Source organism: Equus caballus, chromosome 27 (assembly GCF_041296265.1).
Source record: "Equus caballus isolate H_3958 breed thoroughbred chromosome 27, TB-T2T, whole genome shotgun sequence".
NCBI classification, from domain to species: domain Eukaryota; kingdom Metazoa; phylum Chordata; class Mammalia; order Perissodactyla; family Equidae; genus Equus; species Equus caballus.
Window position 1 is genome coordinate 27,591,187 of NC_091710.1, and position 22,916 is coordinate 27,614,102.

At 38.3% G+C, this 22,916-nt stretch overlaps 1 protein-coding gene and 1 long non-coding RNA gene across 10 annotated transcripts in view; one reads left to right on the plus strand and one right to left on the minus strand.

Annotated features, from left to right (window-relative positions):
* UNC5D (unc-5 netrin receptor D) overlaps positions 1 to 22,916 on the minus strand; it is a 490,573-nt gene that overhangs the window by 466,817 nt on the left and 840 nt on the right. The window lies entirely within an intron of this gene.
* Positions 70 to 13,509, plus strand: LOC138921125 (uncharacterized). Its single transcript, XR_011433412.1, has 3 exons — positions 70 to 155; positions 10,239 to 10,313; positions 12,758 to 13,509. It is a non-coding gene; the product is annotated as an uncharacterized lncRNA (long non-coding RNA).

Below are 22,916 nucleotides of genomic sequence, written 5' to 3' on the forward strand. Positions count from 1 at the left end.
TTCTCTTGTCTGGTTCTCTGTCTTCTGTCTGGTTCTCTTGGAACACTTGCTCTCCAGAGGCTCCATTTTGGAATGCTTCCTCTCAGAACCCAGCTGGCTTGCTGTAAAAACTACACAAAGAGGCCACGTGTAGGTGCTGCTGACATACCAGATAGGTGAGTGAAGAAACTTCCAGGTGATTCGAGCCCCCAACATTCCTGTCTTTTCCAGGCATTCAAGGCTTCCTTGCTGAGGCCCCAGACACTGTAGAGCAGAGACAAGGCATCTCCAATTTCACTCCGCCCAATTCTTGACCCACAGAATCCAAGAACATAATAAAATGGTTTTCTTATGCCGCTAAATTTGGGATGGTTTATTATACAACAACAGTAATTGGAGTAAATCTTTATATCTTTCACTACTGGAATATAATCTAACAAACAACATAAGCTCTGAGATGTTGAAACTTCTGCACTTTTTATCTATTTGGCAATCTTTCCATGTGGTATAGTTTGTTGTAATAGTTGTCCCTTCAAATCTTCAACAGTATTTACTACCCATTTTTCCAACAGTATTTGCCAACAAAGGAATGCATTTCAATTGAATGCCATAATGTTTGAGGCATATTATTTTGGCCATTTTTACCAAGGAAAGAGAAATAAACTTTTCTTCGAATGGTATACAGATAATTATCGTTCGCTCTAAAGAAAACTCAAATACACTTCTAAGCATTTATCATCAATAATAGTGAAATTTTGTAAACTACTGGACTGAATGGTGATTTTAAACATTCTGAGAAAAAAAAAAAACATTTAGAGGGCTGTCCTAATGTTCTGAAGGCTTGTTTTTATTACAGAAATTTTAAACACATACAGTCAGAAATACATAATTAACGCTCATATATCCATCATCCAGCTTCAGCAATTATCAACATGTGGCCCATCTTTCCTCATCTCATCTGTATCTGCATCCACTTCCTTCACACTCCCAGGGTATTTTGATGCTAATCCCAGACATCATATCATTTCCATAACCATTTCTGTATTTATCTCTAACCGAGGAGTCAGCAAACCACAGCCTTCAGGTCAAATCCAGCCTGCTGCCTGCTTTTATAAATAAAGTTTTATTGGAATACAACCACACTCATTCATTAATAGATGGTCTACAGTTGCTTTCACCAGCAGTTAGGTAGTTGTGACAGGGAATCTATGGCCTATAGCCTATGGCAAAGCCTAAAATTTTTACTATCTAGTCCTTTTTCAGAAAAAGCTTAACAACTTCTGCTCTAAAATATAAAGACACTTAAAAAAAGAAAAAAAAGAAAAGAAAAAGGCATAACATGCCTTGCTAGTCATTATAGCTCCATCCTTAGACTGGGTAACATCATTAAGTAATAGCTTCATATTACAATTAAATAGTAGTCTTAATATAAACTAAAGGGTAGAATTTACTGTTAACTGCAGTCCAGATCGAGTCACCTTAAAACAATTTGGCTGATTTTGCGTCAAATCTGATTTGGTTGTTACCGTTTTTTCTCGCGCTGTGGAAGACGGGGAGTATGCACTCAGACTTGGAGAGGCACGTCTCTGCCGTTTTCCTCTAGTTTCATCTGTGCTGGCCTCAGTAGGACTGTTTTCAATGTACTATTTGTTTGCAGGAATATTTATGAACCATCTGCCCATTTTATGCAGATCAGTTAAAACTACATCATCACTCAGCAGTCCACTGCAAGCCCTTTGGGTTGTGTCAACCTCAATTCTCCTAGGCTATCTCATGCACCACAGGTTGGACTTTCCTGTAGCCTGAGTGGGCAAAAGAGTCCATTTGTGTTTTATATATAAAAAAGCTTAAAATCTTTTTTTAATTTCTAGATACAAAGTTAGATATTTGATGAAGTTTGGTGCAGGCATATGGATAATCGTTACTATATAGTATTCTCTGCCTTTTTATATACTTAAAACATTTCACGGAAAAAGATATTCTGCTTCTGTACCCCAAGAGATAATACTGCAAACCCCACTTTGAAGGCTTGTGGAGGAATTTATTCTTCTATTCATTTGCACTTACAACATCTGCAGTGCCTGAGCAACTAGATCAATGAATTGATAAGCCACAGCTTGTGCTGTAAATTTGGTCTGTATATCCTGTAGAATATAAATGGATATAAATGAGCCCATGTTTTCACTCTCCAAAATGCCACCATATCTTATAAATCACATGGCCTAGTTTGATTATGTTTGTTCCTGGACCAAATAAAGTATGACCCATGTAAGCTTTGTCTCAAAAAATAAAAAGTGGCCTTTTTCTAGGAAATGTATTAAAATAAATACTGATATTAATTATAGCAAATAAAAACACACATGAACATTATTTTCAGATAAATTTGTGGCGATTTTATACCACTGGAGTTTGCATCCGGTATAGTAGGAAAGGATAATATTATTTGCTCTCATTCGTCAAATGAGAAAGTTACTAGCAAGGAAACTTGCTGACAGCCACAAGGCAAGTCGGTGATCAAATGAGGGTCATCTAAGAGAATGTGGAGAACTGAAAAAATCAACCACCTAACTCTCACTCCTAAGGCTGGTTCACCTGTTCATCGTTTGTTCTTATAGCTACTCTACCTTTATCGAGGCTTAATATTCAAATACTCTTTTAAAGTCTAAACTCTTAATGTTTGGATATAAAGACACAGATGTGGAGCTTCATAACTACTAGGTTGAATGAAAAATTCCATTATTGATTAAAAATAGATAATTTATTAACTACCTATGATATGCCACACACAGAGGAATAAAACACAATTCCTTAAAGTTTACTATAGACTTACAGAAATAGGCAACCTATTAATTGCAATTTAATGCAATAAATGCCGTATTCGAAGTACGAGCTTCAGAGACAAGTGATTCATTCTACTCAGCGGAATTATTGGAAGAATTTCCAGTGATGCACACCTTTGAAATGGGTTTAGAAGACTAAGTAGGTGTTCACTGGCCTGATGGAGACGTCAGGCAAATTGGTGTCTCGGAAAATAAGCACATCCAAAGGAGCAGTGCAGTGAAAAGCTTATGACATTTGAGGGGGTGGGGGTGGGGGTGTTTTTTTCATGACATGTTTTTGCAGTTGGAGTGTAAAGTACACAGTTGATTGTGGTAAGGGATGAAACTGGAAGAGTATATTGAGGCCAAATTACATTATCAAAGAGTTTGTACTTTATCTTAAAGGCAACAGAGAACTTCTGGGGGGATTTCGAGGGAAAATAAAAATAAGGATTTTAGAAATAGATTTCTGCTGCTGAAGATTAATTGGACTACAGGATAGGAGAAGGTAGTCAAATCTTGCTCTAGTACCTAGTATTATAGGATTCCATCTTGAATTTATGAAGCCATTGTTTTACTAAGTCTATAAATCACTTTGGCAAACAACACAATTATTTTAAGCATTTTGCTGAGAAATGAAATGTCCAGATCAAGATACCTCCTTGTGAGCAGGACATTTTGGGGTGGAGCTGGGATGCACGTAACCATAATTCCGAATCCGAGAAACTGGCTCACTCTGGTTTTCCAGTGAAGCCCTTCTTAATTCTTTCAGTATAATCTTTGCTCCTCCAATTTGGGTAAAAATCTGTTTCCTACTGAATACAATGCTTTAAATTTAACTATGCTTGGAAAGAGTTTTTCTTTTTCTTTAAGCTGGTACATCTGTGTTCAATAGTAAGTAAGCTTCTAAATCATTTCAAATGGAACCTAATGAAAAAGGCGAAATATTTAAGAAGCAAGGGCTGTCTATTGGGCAAATATTTACACGACATTTAAAATATTCAATATTTATTCAGCCAGCCATAATTGTCATTTCCAAGACATTAGTCAATATAAACACATGCTAACTGAAAACAGGAGGAAAAATGACTCTAGAGGAGAAGAAGCTCTTATTGTGGCAACTGTTCTGGTTTTTAACCGCCTAAAGTTTAATATACTACAACTGAAGAACTTATTAATTTTAAAAAATGTTTCATTACAATCTCTCATTAGTTGCACCAAAACCAAAGAACCCTCCAATGACTGTTAAAATTTAGTGTGCAAATGTGCAAATTTAACATTATCCCATTGCCTACAATCACCCTTTATATCCTGAAGGAAAGCTGGAGAGTTTTCTATGCTGTACCTTGGAGGTATTATTTGTACAGGTCAATAAAGAGCGATCAAGAAACCCAAGCAGCTACAATAAATCCGTTTTTATTTTTTGCTAGCACTCACTTTATTTAGCATCATCAGACATATTCTTGCTTGAGATATATTTGGTTTCCAACACTGAAAAAAAGCAGCTGAAGAGCTTAATTAAAAACAACCTCCTTCCCAAATCTAGCAGCACAATGAAACTTCTAAACGCTCCCTATTATAAAGACCTAAAAAAACAATAATATAGAGCACTTAAGATTGTTCTCGTCGGTTAAGAAAATACGTCTGAAAACCATTCTTCCCCCCATAATAAGAGCAACAGTCCATATTCTGAACCAGTAATGAGCCTCTATTAAACACACACACATACACACACACACACACACACACACCAATCATTGTTAAGCCAGGTTGTACTTCCCTTAAAAGAAAGAGCACAAAGACAAGCATTGAGAGTCCTCCATTGAGGAATAGCTCTGGCTGGCTCTAGCATAATAAACTGTTGTTTACCTTTCGGATCCTATTTATGCGACATGCACATTGTTCATCATTATTAAATGATCCTTTTTTATCTTTCTATGACAGTTACATATTTTAACAGGTGACAGTTTGCCTTTATAAGCAGCAAAACACTGGTTTATTAGTATGCTTGTGTGGCATAAAATAGAGTTCATTTTTTACTGAAATAACTGGAGGAAAGAAACATCAATTGTGCAGGGCTCTGAATAGCTCAATGGGTATAGCAGGTATGGGCAATAAATTAAGATAGGTTTGCTTTATTTATGAGTCTTAGGTATTACTTCACAGTTGCTACTGCGCATGAATTTTAAGTGGCCCTGTGATGGGCAAGTCCGTCAGAAGCAGCATCATAAACTCTTACACACTTTCACAATTAATCACTTCTCTGCAGTAAACTCAAGGCATTGTGTGACTCTATCACTCAGAAGATTCTCCCTGTCTTCTACCACAGCAGTGCCGGCTGCGTTAAAAAAAGAAAAAGAGAGAAAGAGTCACTATGATACCACTGAGCCACTGAAATGGCAAAGTATGTTATCACTTTTAGACTCTAGCAAATCCCAACCCCACTCATTCAGGAAACAGCCTGCACTGTCCTGGGTGTCTTCTTGGAATAAGGGTCTGGGGCAATTCCTCAGCCTGTTGATTAAGGCTGTAACCTCTGGGTACACAAAAGAAGACGTCATTTCTGGCAAATGGCATTTAAGAATCACAACTGCTACACACTCCATATGCCATTGTTCACGTCTATGTTTAATAATAAATATAAATAAGTAAAACCCTGCCTGCAGATAATACTTTGTTGTATGTGCTTAGGGGAGAAGGCTAACAGGCCATCTAGCACAGAATGCCCTCATCTTGTGCTGCCAACGAATCTGGAGTTACTAGATCATTTCTATAGCTGCTCGTAGTAAGCACCTCATTGGGTAAAATATGGCCCTTTCGAATGATGGACCGCTTCAGAGGTGTCTGCTGTGCGCAGGTGTGGTGCAGGGCTAAGATAATGGGTCTGGCTGGTAGCTCCGTTATTTGTTTCCCACCTGACAGGTGAACTGTTCTCTCCGCATTTTCGAGGAGACATAACTATACCTGTCACTCTGAAGGCAAAACTCACTCTGGAGCAACACTGCCAAGTGCTTGATGGTTACGATTTCATTCTCAGGGGTCAGAGATGTGGCAAATCAGTGCTAAAGACGGAAGCAGTCATTTTCACAATTAAAATCCTAAAGGATGCCACTTATTTATATCCTAGCCTGGGCTTTGGGGAAAAACAATAAAGATTGTAAGTTAAAAAAGGAAAAATAAAATAAAATCCTGGCGACAGAGGAAGCTGTCTCACTTCTGAATGTGCAGCCCTCTCTGGCTCCTCACTTCCCTTACCTCGTCCACCCTCTTCCCAGCGTCCACACACACGGGCCCGGAGGATATGTCTTATACATGTTTTCATTATAGCACTCAAAAAAAAAAAGATCAGTCAGCTTTTTGCACTCTTCTCTCTCACTCAAGTTGCTTCTGCCCTTTGAAAATATGAAAGCCCTTGAGTGATTTTATATTTTCAAAGGGTAAAACTGCTAAAGAGCATTTCTCTATTTCAGAGAGGAGGAAAAAAGGTAAATCAGTCTGCCTAAAGTGTTCAATTGGAAAAGGTAAAAATGAACTACCAGTGTGATGGGAAGTAGTTACAGCACCTCGAGTTATAGACAGAGCACTCCGGAGTCCAGGGCTGGAAAACATATGGTCTTCAGATTTTTATTTTCTGCATCTTAATTACTTCAGATGCATTTTACTAATAAATCAGTTTAAGAAGGCAGCGGGAAGGGGACTTGGCAAAGACTAATTGCTCTAATCTTAATTAATTTTGCCTATGAAAATTCCATATAATTGTTTGTTTCTATTCCAGTCCAAGAAAAGAAAAATGCAGAATATAATTTGAGGAAATATGATGATGCCATTGCTCTTGGCTACCTAGAGACGAGACTTCATCACAACTGAGACAGCCTCCATACACGGGAGAACAATAAATATTCTAAATAAACGTATCCCTATTTATCTAAGTCTACAGTAGTCAGAAGAGCTCATATTAGTCAAGGTCTGATGCATTTTGATGCTGAGATAAACCCAGTATATGATAACGTACCAGGACTAGGAAAACCATCCTTCAAAGCTGTCTTGGGAGGGTTAAAAACAACAACAACAACAAAAAAGAAAAAACTTCTTATAAATTTCAAAGAAGTAATACTATATCATCGTCATCCTGAGGAAAAATGTTTTTGGTGTCTTATTGAGTTAGCTTCATTAACACAAAGCACTACGATATGACTCTTCCGGAGAGCCTGCTGCCAGTGGTCCTGGGCACCACAAAGGGTGTGTCCACTAGTTCAGGCCAGTTGTTGAAAAATAACAAATATGTGCTTTTTTCACACTATATAAAACATTGAAAGTATGTAACAGAGATACACAGAACCTGCTACCAAGAAATGAACATTCTGAAAAGATAGGGACGGCAGAACTAAAGTATTTGGTTGTAGTACTTGGGTAAATGGTTGATCCTCTTTCCAAAAGGTGGAGAATAGGAAGTACCAGCAGAGACTTGCAGACTCACAGAGGTACCGTGAGGAATATGGCTTCTACCTGAGAACTCCCCTCAGGTGGTTATTTTTGGATTATCTGTTGGGGATTTCTGTTCTCTTTAATCCTTTCCTATATTTTCAAACTTCTTATAATGAGCACATAATGTTTCTATAATTTAGAAAAAAATACTTTCACCTAAAAAAGCTATTAGAAGTAGATATAAATAAAGCTCCCCTGGGCTCCTTCGTTGTGTTAATCTAACCATTTAGCCTACACATGACTTACAGGGTGGAGAAGAGAGTGCTAGCTCCTAAAAATCCTGCTGTCAGCCCTGCTGGCTCACTGACGCAGCTTCCCAGTGTTCTCCTGCCTGGAAGCCTCCAGCAGTAAACAGTCAGGTGAAGGAGATATTGAAAGTCCACCTTCACAACTTCCATCAAAGAGCTCCCATACTTCCCACTCCTTCAGAATGCTCACTCCAAAACTGTAATCATCCCAGGATGTGTTCTCCAGGGCCATCCGTTGGGTCAAAGGGTATTTCTACCCCGTGCCTTCTTATCTCTCTTTCCTTTTCCTATAATTGTCCCTTTTTACATCTTTAATCCAAACACCTTGGACTCTTAGGTTCTCTTCTGATTATACAAACTCCCAAGTATATAGCCTCATTCAATCAGAAACCTAGCATACATTTTTCCCAGCAGAATTTCCCTAACATGGAATCTTTGGATATTTGTACCCAGTTCTTTAGCTAGTACTGTGGAAATGCGTTATCATTCCCATAGTTTTTGTATTTTATTAGGTGGGGGGAAGCACAACGATTTCACCCAAACAAATTATACACCCAAATGGTGGAATGACAAAACATATTTATAAGCTTATGCGAAGGTTTTTGTTGTGTGCCTGTTTGATTTTTGCATTTAGAACATCTTGGAAACCTAACTTAGAGCAAACACAGCCCTGTGCTAGGTGTTGAGGAGCCACAATACAATAGGAAATTGTCTCTGACCTCAAAATGAGAAGTGAGAGAAGCTTACAAAAAAGAACTAAAATATGGTCTGACTGGGGCAATAACAGCAGTGATGTCAATGTATGTAAATATAGCATTCAACAAGAAGAAATCAATCTCTAGGAGAGGGGAAGATTCATGGACAGTGGTCCATAACATCAGTTCTGTTGAACTAGAGGCATGAACAAAGGCATAGAGATGTACGTCAGCCGAGCGTGCTTGGAAAACGCCCAGTGTCTGAGTGTGACATGAACATTGTTAGTAACAGACTCAACTGGTCAAAGGGTCTTGGACCTGCCACCTATGTGTCTCTTCATTTACTTTCCAGTTATCTTCATATTAATTCATACTTCTAGACAGTGTCTGGTAGTTCAGTCCTTTGCCCATGGATTGATAATGAAAGGTGTTCTGGAATAAACTTAAGACAAAAGGAGTCAGGATCCACCAAGCTGTATGGCCTGGGCATTGCATTTAGACTCTATAAATCTCAGTGTTCATGGATGGGCAAATAGAATGAGATTGGTGGGATAATTTCTAAGATCCCTTCAATACCAAGCCCCAATTTAGTTCAATGAATTATCAAATATCTATTAAGTAAAAGACACTATATTTTGTTCAAGGGTATCGAAGAAGAACAAAACACCGTGACTGCTTACGCAAGTTTACATATAATAGGGAGTAAAAGAGAAACAAATAAACCGAAAACAACACATAAGGCAGCGTGTGAGAGGCATAAGAAAAGTACAAAATGCACAAGACAAAGGAAATTGTGGGACAGTTTTGAGGCCCATCATGGAGCCCAGTTGAATAGAGGGTACATAAATGGCAGTAGGAAATAAAACTTCAAAGGTTGCTGGGACTGTTTTTGAAGAACATTTAAGGCGAAACTAAAAACTTCCCATGCATAGATGAAAGTTTCACACATTACAAAGATGACATGTGCAGATCATTAGAGAAAGGAGGGAGACTCCTCAATAAACAGTTCTGGGACAATTGATTATTTATATGAAAGAATGAAATTAAATCCCTAACTCAAACTCTACACAGAAAAAAAAATCTATTCAAGGTGGATTAAAGGCATAAATATGAAAGACCAAAATATAAAATTTTAGAAGAAAATATAGGATAATATCTTTAATGAGATTTAGAAAGAATTTCCTAAGCAATATACAAAAGAGTTGAGCACAAAATGATTGATAACATTGATTACATTAAAATTAAAAATTTTAGTTCATGAGAAAACATAAAAAATTGCAGTTCATAAAAAGAAATCTCAGAGAAGAAATTCCAATCACACATAATACATTAAATAATATTAAAAAATACATACATTGAAAACTTCTGCAATTCAATAAGCCAAAAAAATAGAAAAAATGAGCAAAAGACTTGAGTACATGTTTCAGTCACCTACTCAAGAAGAAATACAAACTGCAACAAAATACATGAAAAAATGTTTAACTTCATTAATAACAAGGGAATAGAAATTGTTTATCCAGAGATAATCACATTATACCTACTAAATTAGTAGAAATCTCTAGACATGGAACTATCAAATACTGGCCTATGAGAAGTGATGAGAACTCATGTATTGCTGAAAAATTATTTGGCATTACCATTCTCTAGATCTTAGTAATCTATCCTCAGATAAATGAGAAACATTTGAAAATGGATACCATTAGCCATGTACATGAATGTTACTAGTAGCACTTTTTAAAGTAGAAAAAAATCTGAAAACAACCCAATTTCACCGGCAGCAAAATAAATCAATCAATTATGGTTTAGTCACAGCATCAAATATTGTGCTTGAGGGAAATGAATCAACAACAGTACATGCCATGACACAGATGAAACATATTACTGGGTGCGAAAAAAGCAATTGCTGAAGAATAGATGGACCAATAACACAACTTAAATACATCTCGAATACATGAAATTGTAAACTATGTTTAGAGTACATACGTATTTACTTAAATTATTTTTTAAAACAGGGAAATGATAACAGAATTCAAGCATGATTACTTCTAAAGGAGAGCCAGAAGGATGAGTTAAAGAGAAGCACAAGGGTGAGTGAACTGTTGATAGTGTTCTGCTTCTTAAGCATGGCGGTAAGTTTACAGATATCCATTTTCATTTGTTTTTTTTTAAACTACATTTACTCATATGCAATAATTAATACACCACAAAATGTTTTACAGAGTTTATATTTGGTTTCTCAGACAAATGAGGAATGACAGGCAGTACTTGTCAACAGGGGAATAATATTAGAAAAGCTTGCTTTAGGAGGAATTCCTATGCCCCATTTCCTAAAGTGGCCAAGGTGTGCCAGCTGTGTCTGGCTATCTCTTTTAGTCAACAACAGTGGTGCTGACTGGGACCTTGGCCTGCACTCTAAGAACTATACTGTCTGCATCCTTTGGACATCAAGACCAGTACAAAGACATTAATCCACTCATGAATGTGACTACTTACCATTTACCTTCTGGGCCTGGGAGACATTAGATGAGCGTTGAAGGAAAATAGGAATCTCCATTTTGTGGGCCCTGTGCTTTTGCCCAGAAGGAAAATATATGTTACAACCTCCAACCCTGTGTTCTTAAAAGTCTCCTCCTTATTACATACTCTCTCATATAATCCCATTCATTTATGAATACTTCAGTTCTTCCTAGCAGGAAAAGTGTACCTCTCAAAGGCTGAAAAGTTTTGTGCCAGCATCCAGTTTCACCCAGCTAGATCATTTGAGATGCAACATGGAAAGAAAAGGTCTCATGAGGATCAGGAGCGGTCACCTTCATCCCTTACCCTTTTGCTACGATAGGGGTTCTCAAGTATCTCCTCTAACTCTCAAAAAAGATCACTTTCTACATTTATACACAATCAATGCACCCAGTAAAGCAGTGGTTCTCCGTCTTGGCTTCCCAAACTGAGAATCATCGGAGGAACTTAAAATTAAAATACTGGTGGATCCTAGCCCGAGATTCTGATTTAACGGCTCTGAGATGGAGGCCTTGTCATCCCCCAGCTGACTGAGAACATCAGAATTACACTGTTTCTCTTCATAATTTAAATGACACACATATGCATTTCTATAAACAAGGGCTACATTAAACATTTGATGCTCATCTTCCAATCTACTGTCTTTAATAAAACTGTTTAAACACACATTAAAGTATTAAACATCAGCTTTAAGCTTAAAAAAAAAAAAAAAGCTAATGCCCACACACATTCACAACACCTGTCTACGATTTTCTCACCTAACACTGGGTGACAATACTACAGATGTTTGCCGTTTCGAAAGTCTGAAAAAATGGCTTTGAGTGATGACCAAGGATTTGTAGATTTAAAAGCTGACTACCATTTCCAGCAGCAACATCTTTCACTGATAATTGCTAAAAATAACCAAACCCTGAATATTTTGACACCTAATCTCCAAGAATCAGAAGGTTTCAACATCCTACATGTCTAACACTTTCCCAGCAAGGTGGCTTCGATATGAATAATAATCATGATAGAGTCACCAGAGTTTATAAGTTCCAGCTCAACCACAGGGATTAATTTTTGCAAGTTATCATCGCCATCAGAGATGAGGAATTCACATTAAAATAAAGAACAATAGGGAGTGCATAAGAAGAAGCAACTGATGCTTTTAAAATTACATCCATTAACTCTCTTTGGATGCAGATATATGGTCTTTTGCGGGTATCATTGGCATGTTGCTGCCAACATTAAAAGCTTTCTTTGAAGAGCACAAGTCCAAAGCTTGAGCACATTTCAGATCTGCTCCACCTGTTGTCCTCTGAGTGTCCAACCATCATATCCATTTGAAAAACACCACCTCACAGCAGGCCCAGCAAACCATTCAAATGGAAAGTGTTACTTTCCTACCACATATGCAAATCCAGATTCAAACAGGGAAAAATAGAAATTGGAAGTGATTTACTTATCTAGATAAGAATTAGTAGGCATATGTCAAATGCCATTTTAAAATTATATCCTTTAGGTAAAGCATAATGTTCCCTATTCTAATTAATGGCACTACCATTACATAGTATTAGCAGAAATGAAGTGAAAATATTCTTTCCTACGTATAGATTTTCTTTAAATAATTATATTTAGAAAGTCTTTAGGATCCACTAGTGGATTCATACTGAGCAAATTTATTACCAAGGATGTAGAAGTTAAGTAATTAGAATGAACGCTTAACACACACCCTAAATTTCACCCAAACACAAAACAAATCTATAATGCAAACCTCTTTTACAATATTAATTAGCTCTCCTACATGGAACCAAGTTGAGCCCCTCAAATCATAGCCCCAACATTCTATAATTAAGACCAGAGTCAAAGAAGAAAATCTATCCTATTTCAAACGTATTTAGAAAAATATAAACATTTTAAATAAAGGAAAACATCCTTTAACAGAAGGGTAAAATGATCAATAATCTTTAGTCTTTTGGTATCATTCTTCTGAATTCTTTTGTGCCTCTATTGATTAGTTTTGTTATTATAGGTCTGAAAAGGAAAAGAGGCAAGAACGACATTGAGAAACGAAGATCTGGATTCATGGGCAAACACTGCGAGAAATGACCTCTAAAAGCCAAGCAAGCTACCTTGCTTCTCTAGACCTTGGTTGTTCATGTAGAGATTTGGCATCGGCCCAGAAATTTTACAGTCTTTTTCAATTACATAGTTTTATAATTTTTCTTCACAAATGGGAAATAGAGGGACATAGAAACTCAGTGATCAAATTAGTGTTTATCAAATGTTACACAAAAGTCCACTTCACTGCTTTTTATCTTCTGCATTTAGACCAATGCTCCTCCACAAAGCTAGAAAAAGCTTTACCCGCATAGCTCAAAATGAGGATCAACTGACTCCCTGAGCCTTCAAATCTCTTAACAAAATGGGAGAAAGTCATTGATTTGAAGCAAACTGCAAGGCTGAGTGTTGCATCTTGTGTTTTGTTTGAGTCAAAAGTGTTTTATTAAAATAATTTGAGATTATTTCACTTATCAAATCTGAAAACTTAACATGAAATTTAATAAATCTAGTTTCTATTAAAAAAGAAAAAGTCAGTCTATCAACTGTGGGCCCATGACCCAATTGAGCAACAGCGAGCTGCAGTGGAGTGCTTCCTAACCCCTTCAGCCTTTTTCCACTCAATCCACTTCTGTTGCTAGAGTTGCAGATATGTGTATTAGTTTATAATCACAGATTTAAGGGAAACTGATACATAAAATTAAATTTTTTGAAAATTCTTAAGCCAAGGCTTACTAGCATCATTCCTGAAGTCTTACTAACTTGTCCTGAAAATTCTACTTCCAGAGCATTTTTTATTGCAGGTTTTGGTATATATTTAAAATGCCAAGAAATGCTTCCTGAAATGATAAAAATACTGTGAATAATGGTACTGAGAACAATGAAGCGCATCATAGAATGTTAGAGCAGAAGGAGTTTTAAAGATAATTTAGTCATTTCTTCTCATTTTAGAAATAAAAAGAACCAGAGACAAAAGTGACATGTTGAAGGGCATTCCATGGTCTTGAACTTTCCAGCCCACCACATTGCTTAAATGGGAAGGGAGCTGTGACTTGAGGAAAAGACAAGGAGCAAGAGGAGACTGACAGTTGGAGGTTAGATGGGCCAAACTGTGGACAGAGAAAGAAATGGGAGTATCAGAATTAAGAAGTTTACTTTCAAGTCAAAATTGTCTGCATCTCAGTTTGAACATTATTAATGCCATTTAAATTAACAGCATAGAATTTCAATGATGAAAGTTTGCTATAATGATGATATATGATATTCTACTAATATATAATATACACAAATATCCATGCATTAGGGCACTTATCACCTTGACAATTACTAATAATTGTCTGTACAAGTCATGGGCTTCTCTGCTGCAGTATGTAATATGGTAGAGCTGTCTTTTCACATTATTATCCCATAAGTTGATATGCATCTCAAGCTGTCTGCTAAACTTGAGAAAACATCCAATAGTTTTTTGAGGTTTCTTTTATGTTGTTTTATTTTTTGCTCCAAAGTGAAAAAAAATTTAATGACAAATCTTTTATTCAGCTTTATTTTTTTAAAGCAAATCCCCAAACACTTACATCCCACCCACACACCTCACAGTGAAAAAACCCTGTGAACCTTATGATTGTTTTTTTTTTAAGGGAAACAACTTTGGAAATTTCCTGATGCAACCTGCTGGCAATCAATGTAGCTTCTGGTCCCAAGACCAAGGGAGGTGCAAGTGTTGTCTATATAGATGCAGGAGAGTTAAACCTTTCCCAGCTCCTTTCAAATGTCTTATAACACTTACATTTATCTGGCAAAGAATTTTATTTTGTGGTGTGTATTTTTTCCCTCTCTTTCTAAAAATGGGCTAGATAATTCTTAAGGACACATTGATGAAAACTGTTATTGGAAGTCCAATTGCATTGTGCCACTACACTACTTTTAAGTATAAATTAAAAGACTTTAATCTTGTTTTACAACTGTACACAGAAAGAAAAGATGAAGCACATGCACTCAAAATGAATAATAAAGACAAGGTATTTAGAAAGCTAAGCAGACTGAGGAGCCAGTACTATATTTCTAAAAAGTGTTTGGTGTCTGTAATGGCATCATTAAAAATAAAACCACAGAACTAATTTGTGATTTTACTTACTTTAATGAACACTTTAAATCCTTTGAATTTTTAAGAAAATATTATAGCTTAGCAAGTTCCTCAGAGTATTTTACACATCACTTATTCCATACTACAGTAGGCCATTTTTAACACAGTCACAATTTTATTTTCCTCCCATCACTCCTGACACATTTCCTACTGCCCCTTTTCCCTGGTGGGGCCATTTCTGTTCATAACCATGAGAAATATAACATCATATAGACCAAGAAGACAACAGAGGTATCATTCAAAATGTTTATTCATTTATTTCTCCTTCTCTCCCACACGCTCATGCATCCATAGCCCTGTTTCAAGTGTAATGTGCACAGTCGTACTGTCCAACATAATGTAACCAATCTATTTGTTATAAAGTAGAACTACATGGTAAAGAAGTCAAAAAAGCCTGGAAACCATTTGGAGACTCAGTTTCTAGTCCTAGTACTATTTATTGCTACCTGTCTGGGCTTTGTTGAAAAATCTCTAAAAAGCCTTGATTTCATCATCTGTTCAATTATCAGGGTCGATATGAAAATACAAAGTGATCACAATTGTGAATGTACCTTAAAAGTGTCAAGTTCCATGCAAATAAATTACTATTCAAAATGGCCATCTACGATAGTCTCACATCTTACACTTAATCGTCTTTCTAGAATAGTCTATCTAGGAATGTAGGCTTTACAATCTGTTGAGGGAAAAATATGTAGAACTCTCTTACAGTTATTTAATTCCTTCTCTAATAACTAAATTTTTCTGAGTGTTTTATCGCAAGATTGAGGAAATTTTAGAAATTTTAGCTTGAATATTATTTATGCCTTAATATAAAAAGGTGAAAGCAAAAATATTATTCAGCATGTGCCACTGGACAGGAACTGCCAGGTGCTGGGAAAGCAGTAGTGAACACGATGGGTCCTGCCAAGTGGAGAGAACCGTTTTGCAGGAAAGACAGACAAACTCAAACACTAGCTCCCACACCATGTGCTGACAACAAGCATTCAGCTGCTTGGGGAGCATCAGTGCCCCATACGAACATTGCTCTGTTTTCCTTAACCAGATGGTTCTGTTCTACCTCTTACTTAACCATAGCCTTGTTCTCTCATTATCCTGAACCCCCTATCATTTTTAAGTGTACCATCCATCAAGAGATACATAAAATGAAGGAGCCCGAAAAGGGGTAGAAAAGCCTCTTACTTAACAAAAAACCTGACTTTGGGAAAACTGTTCAACTTCTGGGGGACTCAGTTTCCTCTTTACTACAAGAAATTAATTAGATGCAGGCACAAGTCTTCAATTACATCAAACAAAATACAAGACTTTTAAAATATTTGCATCTATCTTTACAAATACTAGAAGCAGGACATCATATTACATCAGAACGGTGCTCCCTGAATGGCTATTAGTGTTATGAGAGACTGGATGTTTGTCTGAGTTAAAACTGACATTTGTGGGGCCGGCCCGGTGGCGCAGGAGTTGAGTTCGCACATTCTGCTTCGGCGGCCCGGGGTTTGCCAGTTCTGATCCTGGGTGTGGATCTACACACCGCTTGGCAAGCAATGCTGTGGCAGGCATCCCACGTATAAAGTAAAGGAAGATATGCACAGATGTTAGCTCAGGGGCAACCTCCCTCAGCAAAAAGAGGAGGATTGGCAGCAGATGCTAGCTTAGGGCTAATCTTCCTCAAAAACAAACAAACAAACAAACAAACAAACAGACATTTGTGTTTGCCTAGTCTTCTTTTGGCATTTTTAAAAGTCTTACACGGAATTCCAACACATACTGGCTTCCACGTGAAAAACAATAATGAAAATCAAAAATGTGAAATATTATCATCCATGGCTCTGCTCCTCAAAGTGTGGTCCATGGATGGTGTCACCTGGAAGCTTGTCAGAAATGCAGAATCTCAGGCCCCTCCCCAGATTTACGAAATCAGAATGTGCATTTTAATAAGATCTGCAGTGATTAAAATGTACATTGACATTTGAAAAGCACTGATTTCTGAGTTTCAAATATTAGCAGCTTAGCTTCCATAACCCATGATCATTTGATTTCCCCCATCCCAGCAGATTTTATTAAATTAAATTCAAATAAAGATGAGAACAGCTAAATAAGTACTGTTATTAGCAGAAACCACCAATCATTTTCAAATGATTCCAAGAAACATGTCACAAATTTATTTAGAGGCAAATCTTCTCATTCAGTATTTAGTACATACATTTACTTTTATAGTACGTTAACGAAACCATGAATGATATTAAACACAGTTGTCCCAGTGTTGGTTGGGTCCTTGAAGTAGTCAGGACACCTTCTTTTTAGCCTCTTGTATCTCCTGCTTCCTAGACCTGCCTGCCAATCATCTACCTGCTGGAATGTCTGCAATGTCATTTTCCTTTGGATTTACCTGATAGAGAAATTACAGCATTCAATTTAGGTAAGAACAGCGCATCTGTAAAGTAGATTCTTATTCACGTTCCACACTGTTATGCTGAAATTTTTCCACCTGATTCATCCCAGCCTCCCAACTCTGGGATGCAGTGGAGGGATACACAAGCCAAGGTCTCCCTCTTTCTGAGTGGGAATGCTCTTTTGCAGTTTATGAGGCAAAATTTGGGGGCAAAAATCAATATCAGCATTAAGTGAAGCAGTCATTGACCTCAGTTGGAAGACAGCTTTCGGCTTTCCAGTGTCTTTATTTATGAAGAAAACTGTCAGAAGGAATTGGTCATACAGGCAGAAGACAGTTCTCACCCTTACTCTTGTTCTCTCGGAAACAATATTAGGAAATATTTTATGTCCATAGCGGTCTGATGTAATCTGAGAAGCAATACACATTTATTGTTTCTACTTTAGCCCCATAAACAAAACCCTAATATTTCTGTCCCTTGGTTCTAGTTCAGTGAAGTCAGGAAGTAATGCGGGAGTGTTCAGGACAAAATACGTGGTACACACCATACTGCACACCAAAACCCACTCTCAAAAGAAGTACTCCAAAAGCACAACAGCGTTCACAGTGGATTCCTAACACAGTCCAAACCGAAGACATTAACATCCGCCTAATTCTGAAAATTATCTACGCACAGCATGTGTACGCGCACAATAAGGCCTTACGACGCAATGTGGCACAAACAATTAAAAGTTCTTTTCAAAGTGGAAATGCAAAATAGAACGAATATCTATTTTCTATAAATGAATCTAGCCATCTGCCTCGCAAAAGCAGCAGCAGGAGGACCCAAAACAGCAGAAACAGCAGCCTCTGGTGTTAACAATCTATTCTCAAATCTCATGCTCCACATTTCCCCAGCAAACAAGGCTAAAAATACAAGACATGCAACAAATAGTCTCTTGGGATCTGCCTTTCCATGGATGGCGTATTCAATCAGAGTAATATTTTCTGTTGAAATTCAAAATTGAAAAAAAAAAAAGCAAGCTATCATATTAGAAGCCGGCATTCAGAATTTTAAGTGTGAATCCAATCCCAAAGTATATTAAGCTGAATGGTGAGAGGGTGGTTGTTTTCACACAACATAAATCTCGGAGATTTATCTGAATATATTTCCAGATTTATTTAAGCTACTCTAAATTCCTCTACAACTCTCACAGTTATAGAGATATAATTTTAGCACTTTTGTCACCAAAATATAAGGGTCATTTCATTTTCAGCATAGTTAGAAACCTGTCCTTGTTGTCGGCTCTGGAGTCAGACTGCGTAGGTTCAAATCCAGGCTCCTCCATAAGCTATCTCTGTAGCTTTAAGCAAGTGACTTAACCTCTCTGTGCCCTTTTTTCCCATCTTAAAAATGAGAATAGTAATATTACTTACCTCATGGAGTTATTTCAAAGATTAAATGAGTTAATGTGTGTAAAGCATTCAGAATAATCAACGGCACACACTAAACACAATAATTACTATTATTACCTCATATTCAAACAAGGCTGCAAAAATGGCTTCTCTTAAGGAATATGCATAATATAAAGAGTGGTAGCAACAAGATGGTCATTCTCATGCCAACGCTGGCCATTTAGCAAATGAGGGGATGAGCAGATAAGTGTCTTTGCCTAGAGTATGCAGCTGGGAATGACAGAGGAAAGTTCCCATTGGTTATTCAGCCATGCTGTTAGTTCATGAAGGCATCAGAATAAGGAGGACAGAAAAGACAATGACATAGCTGGTAAAGTGGCACTGCCCAAAGTATTGGACAATCAGGATTAATGGCAAAAGTGTAATTAAGAAGGAGGGCCCATCTGGGCTCTCTGTGAACATGTGTGCCTGTCCATGAAGAGGATATCCTGTATCACCACCTCACCACCACCACCTTCCTTAAGAGGATGTGATGTGGGGCCAGCCTGCTGGTGCAGTGGTTAAGTTCACACCTTCCACTTCGGGAGCCTGGAGTTTGCAGGTCCGGATGCCGGGTGCGGACCTATGTACCACTTGTCAAGCCATGCTGTGGCAGGTGTCCCACATATAAAGTAGAGGAAGATGGGCACAGATGTTAGTTCAGAATGTTAGTTCAGGGCCAGTCTTCCTCAGCAAAAAAGAGAGGATTGGCGGCAGATGTTAGCTCAGGGCTACTCTTCCTCAAAAAAAAAAAAAGAAAAAAAGTAAAAAGAATATGTGATGGAATAAATCTTTCTTGGTATGCCCATCTTTGGGATTAGATTTTAATACATGTGGTCTGCGTCTCCACTCTCCATATTAAAAAAAAGAAGAAGAAAAGGTACAAGGGGGTGGTATCAAATATTCACTATCTCTTGAACAACTAATTTTTTGATAAATCTCTAAAGTTGCCAATATTTTAAGTTGGATATTATATTTGGTAGGAGGACAATAAAAAACAAGTTTACGAGTCACTGAGGCAATAGACAGAAAAGTGCTTCCCTAACTAGTAAGACAGCAGGTCTGAAACTACCTGACCGATCCAGTCATCCAGTTCTGAGAGAGCTCAGGCAGGAATCCTAGAGCTCCGTGGGTTTCCCCAGCCTACAGGGGACCACGTAAAGAACCACAGACCCACACAGAGGTCATCTGAAGAGTGAAGAAAGACGTAAGGGGGGCCTTATTATTTTTCATAGCAAGACTATAAAAAAGGTTGACAAGTGCTGCCATCACAGGGCCACGTCAGAACAATTCACTCTTCTTAAGAACTGAGATACTTAAAAGATCTCTTGAGCAGAACACTTAGGTAGGTAGGAAAAGAAGGTGAGACAAAGCACTCAAGCTAAAAGCACAACCCAAAAGTCAGAAAAAGCCAAATCCTGTAGGAAATTGGGAGAAAAGGCTCTTTTCTCATAGCCCTGTGGAGAGAGATTTTTGAGGAAAAGGAACAGAAAGAGGAGGGGGGCTCTCATAATATTTGTTAAGGAAGAAACTACTATAGGTTTAAAACTGTATGCGCTAGGTAGATAAAGAGATTTAAGAAGGCATAGACCATATGACCCTATTATGCCTATAAAATAAGTGTACTTCTCTTGCCTTTAATGTATTACTGTAGTTAACTGTAAGGAAGGGTTCATTGTCGAGGAAATTTTTAAAGCAAGGAATTGTGTGAAAGCTCAGTCTATCTCAGTTACCTTCCTCCCTACCTTTGGACTAGGATGTCTCATGTACAGTATCTAATACAGGAATCATGACCACACCAACAGCACTACTCCTTTTTTTCAAAGAACAAAAACAAATCAGTATGACAACATGATGTGGATTCAATTAACACTTGGCAGGTCACAAATAACTCTCAAGCAACCTTCTTTTAAGTTGGAAAGTGTTAAAATATATAGTAATCACAGCACCAAAGTGCCTTCCTTAGAGTATGCGACCAGTCAGGAAATAAGTCTGGAGAGGAAAGTCTTGCTTATGCGGGAGGGAACCAGAACACTGCTCCTTGGGTCACTACCAGATTCTGCAGGTCGTCCCCTGCCCCAAGTATTTTCCTCTCTGAGTATATTCAAAGACAATTATCTGAAATCTCCCTCTGATTTTCAGAGGGTTTCACACTAACTTTGCAGGGAAGGAAAAAAAACAGGAGTTGGTGCAACCATCTTGGAAACAAAGGATAAATAATTGTAAAGAAAATGCTACTGAATTGTTAAATATTCGTATACCATCAAAGCAAATGGCATAATTCTGTATATCCTTTTGTTTAGAGAAGGCAGAATATCTTGGTTCAAATCAACATGCAGTCTTGCAGAACAAAAAGTATTTACTTGGATAAATAAGAATAATCTAGGGCCAACCCTATAAAGTGTGGTGAGACTACTGAGAGCATGCCACAGAGGGCACCTCATCTTGCTCATAATGAATGGGCCCCTTCCCGGGCTTCGAGAACCAAGGAACACTGAAACACACCCTTTCTCTGATCACTCCAATTGTGCCCACCTGTCCAAAGCCAGGTGCATGTGGCTTCACAGGTTTCATCGCCTGCTTACTGTTCATTTCTTGAGGAAGCTCTGACAGATGCTAAAGGTAATGGGCTTCATGCCCCAGAAAGTAAAATATTACAAGGGAAATATTAGTCAGATTTATTGCTCCACTCCATGTGTCTTGAACATTACTACGATCTGTGCAAGACATTTGTTGTAAATAAGCCTGCAGAGTGTACAGTATGTTTTCCAGGAGACCTTTAAAGAACAGCTTGCAGACAAGAGGTGCTAGCCTTAGTTTCGCAGCCAGCAAAACTCCATCCAAGAGGCTTTTGGCATGTCCCCACCTCTTGTTTACAGCTGGCTTCAAGACAACTCCACCAACCAAATTCCAAGAGGTCAGTACATGGAGTCAGCCACTGTTGGGTATTCTGCATCGAACAGCAAGTGAGAACACAGACATTTACAGCAACCCTTAGGAAAGAAAAGGCCCGCTGCTTTTCCCCATAACAGTGTATTAAAAACAAGTCAGAGCTGACTTTGCAAGGAGGCATTCTCCGTAGTAAATTAAATGGCTGAAGCTTGTGCTTCTTCCAGCAAGGGAAAGAACTATGCTTCCCCATAACCCAGAGTGTGCAATCACTGAGGCTCATTTTTAAACCTTTGCTGCTTTTTAAAAAGCCTGCTCCATTAAAAAAAAAAAAAGTTTTCAGGAAATGAAATGCAAATAGTCACTGAACAGGATCATTAAACGGAGAGCCTCTATCCACCTTTTTTTTTAAATTCTTCATTCCAGGCAGCACGACTGCTTTTAACACACCGTTAGCTTTTATAAAAATGAGATTATACTGGCTCTTTTGTGATCGTGCTCAACCCCTTCCACCCTTTCCCGTCTCGCGGCTCCTCAGATGACGTGCAGGATAGCCAGCAGAGCAAGGTGAGGTGGTCAGCTCAGTTCCACCTCTCAGCAGACAAGCGTTAGGTAAATCATTTAATGCAGTTACATATTCTAAGCCTAATGGACGACACACAGGGAAAGGGAAAGGTAGAGAAGGGCGGGAAGGAGAACCTTCCGGATTGTTTCAAAGGTAAAGCCACCATACTCAAGCTCTATCTGAAACTGACTCTGATCATCTTCAAAACAAGTCCGCGGGATTTATCTTTAAGTTAACGCTCCTGTTCCTCGCTCAAGGTGGAGCTGAAACCAATTGCAAAATTTCGCTCTGCTGGAGTCCAGAGGATTCAGGAAAATGGTTTTATGTTTCAAAGTCGGAAAGAAGCAGCGGTTTCCCTGCCGCTCAGCTGGGGCCCCGCGCTCCCGAGCTCCCTAGCTGGAGGAGGCACCGGTAGCAAGAGGAGGCGCCGGGTGAGCGGCCTCGGGCCAACTGCTCATCCGGGCTCGGCACTGCAGGAGCAGTTAAACGCAGATGGTGCACAGCTCTCCCCAGCTCCCGCACACACGCGGCCTCCTCGAAAGAAAGCAGAGTGCTGGCTAGCACCTCCGGCTGGTGTCCCCCAAGGGGTGTCAAGCTTAGCGGACGTCAACTTGGGTGTTGCTCCCCGAAGGGAAAAGGCGCCCTCTCTATTCAAACCCCCTCTACAGAGACTCCCACCATCCGGCCCCTCTCCCCAGGAACTCTGGGAC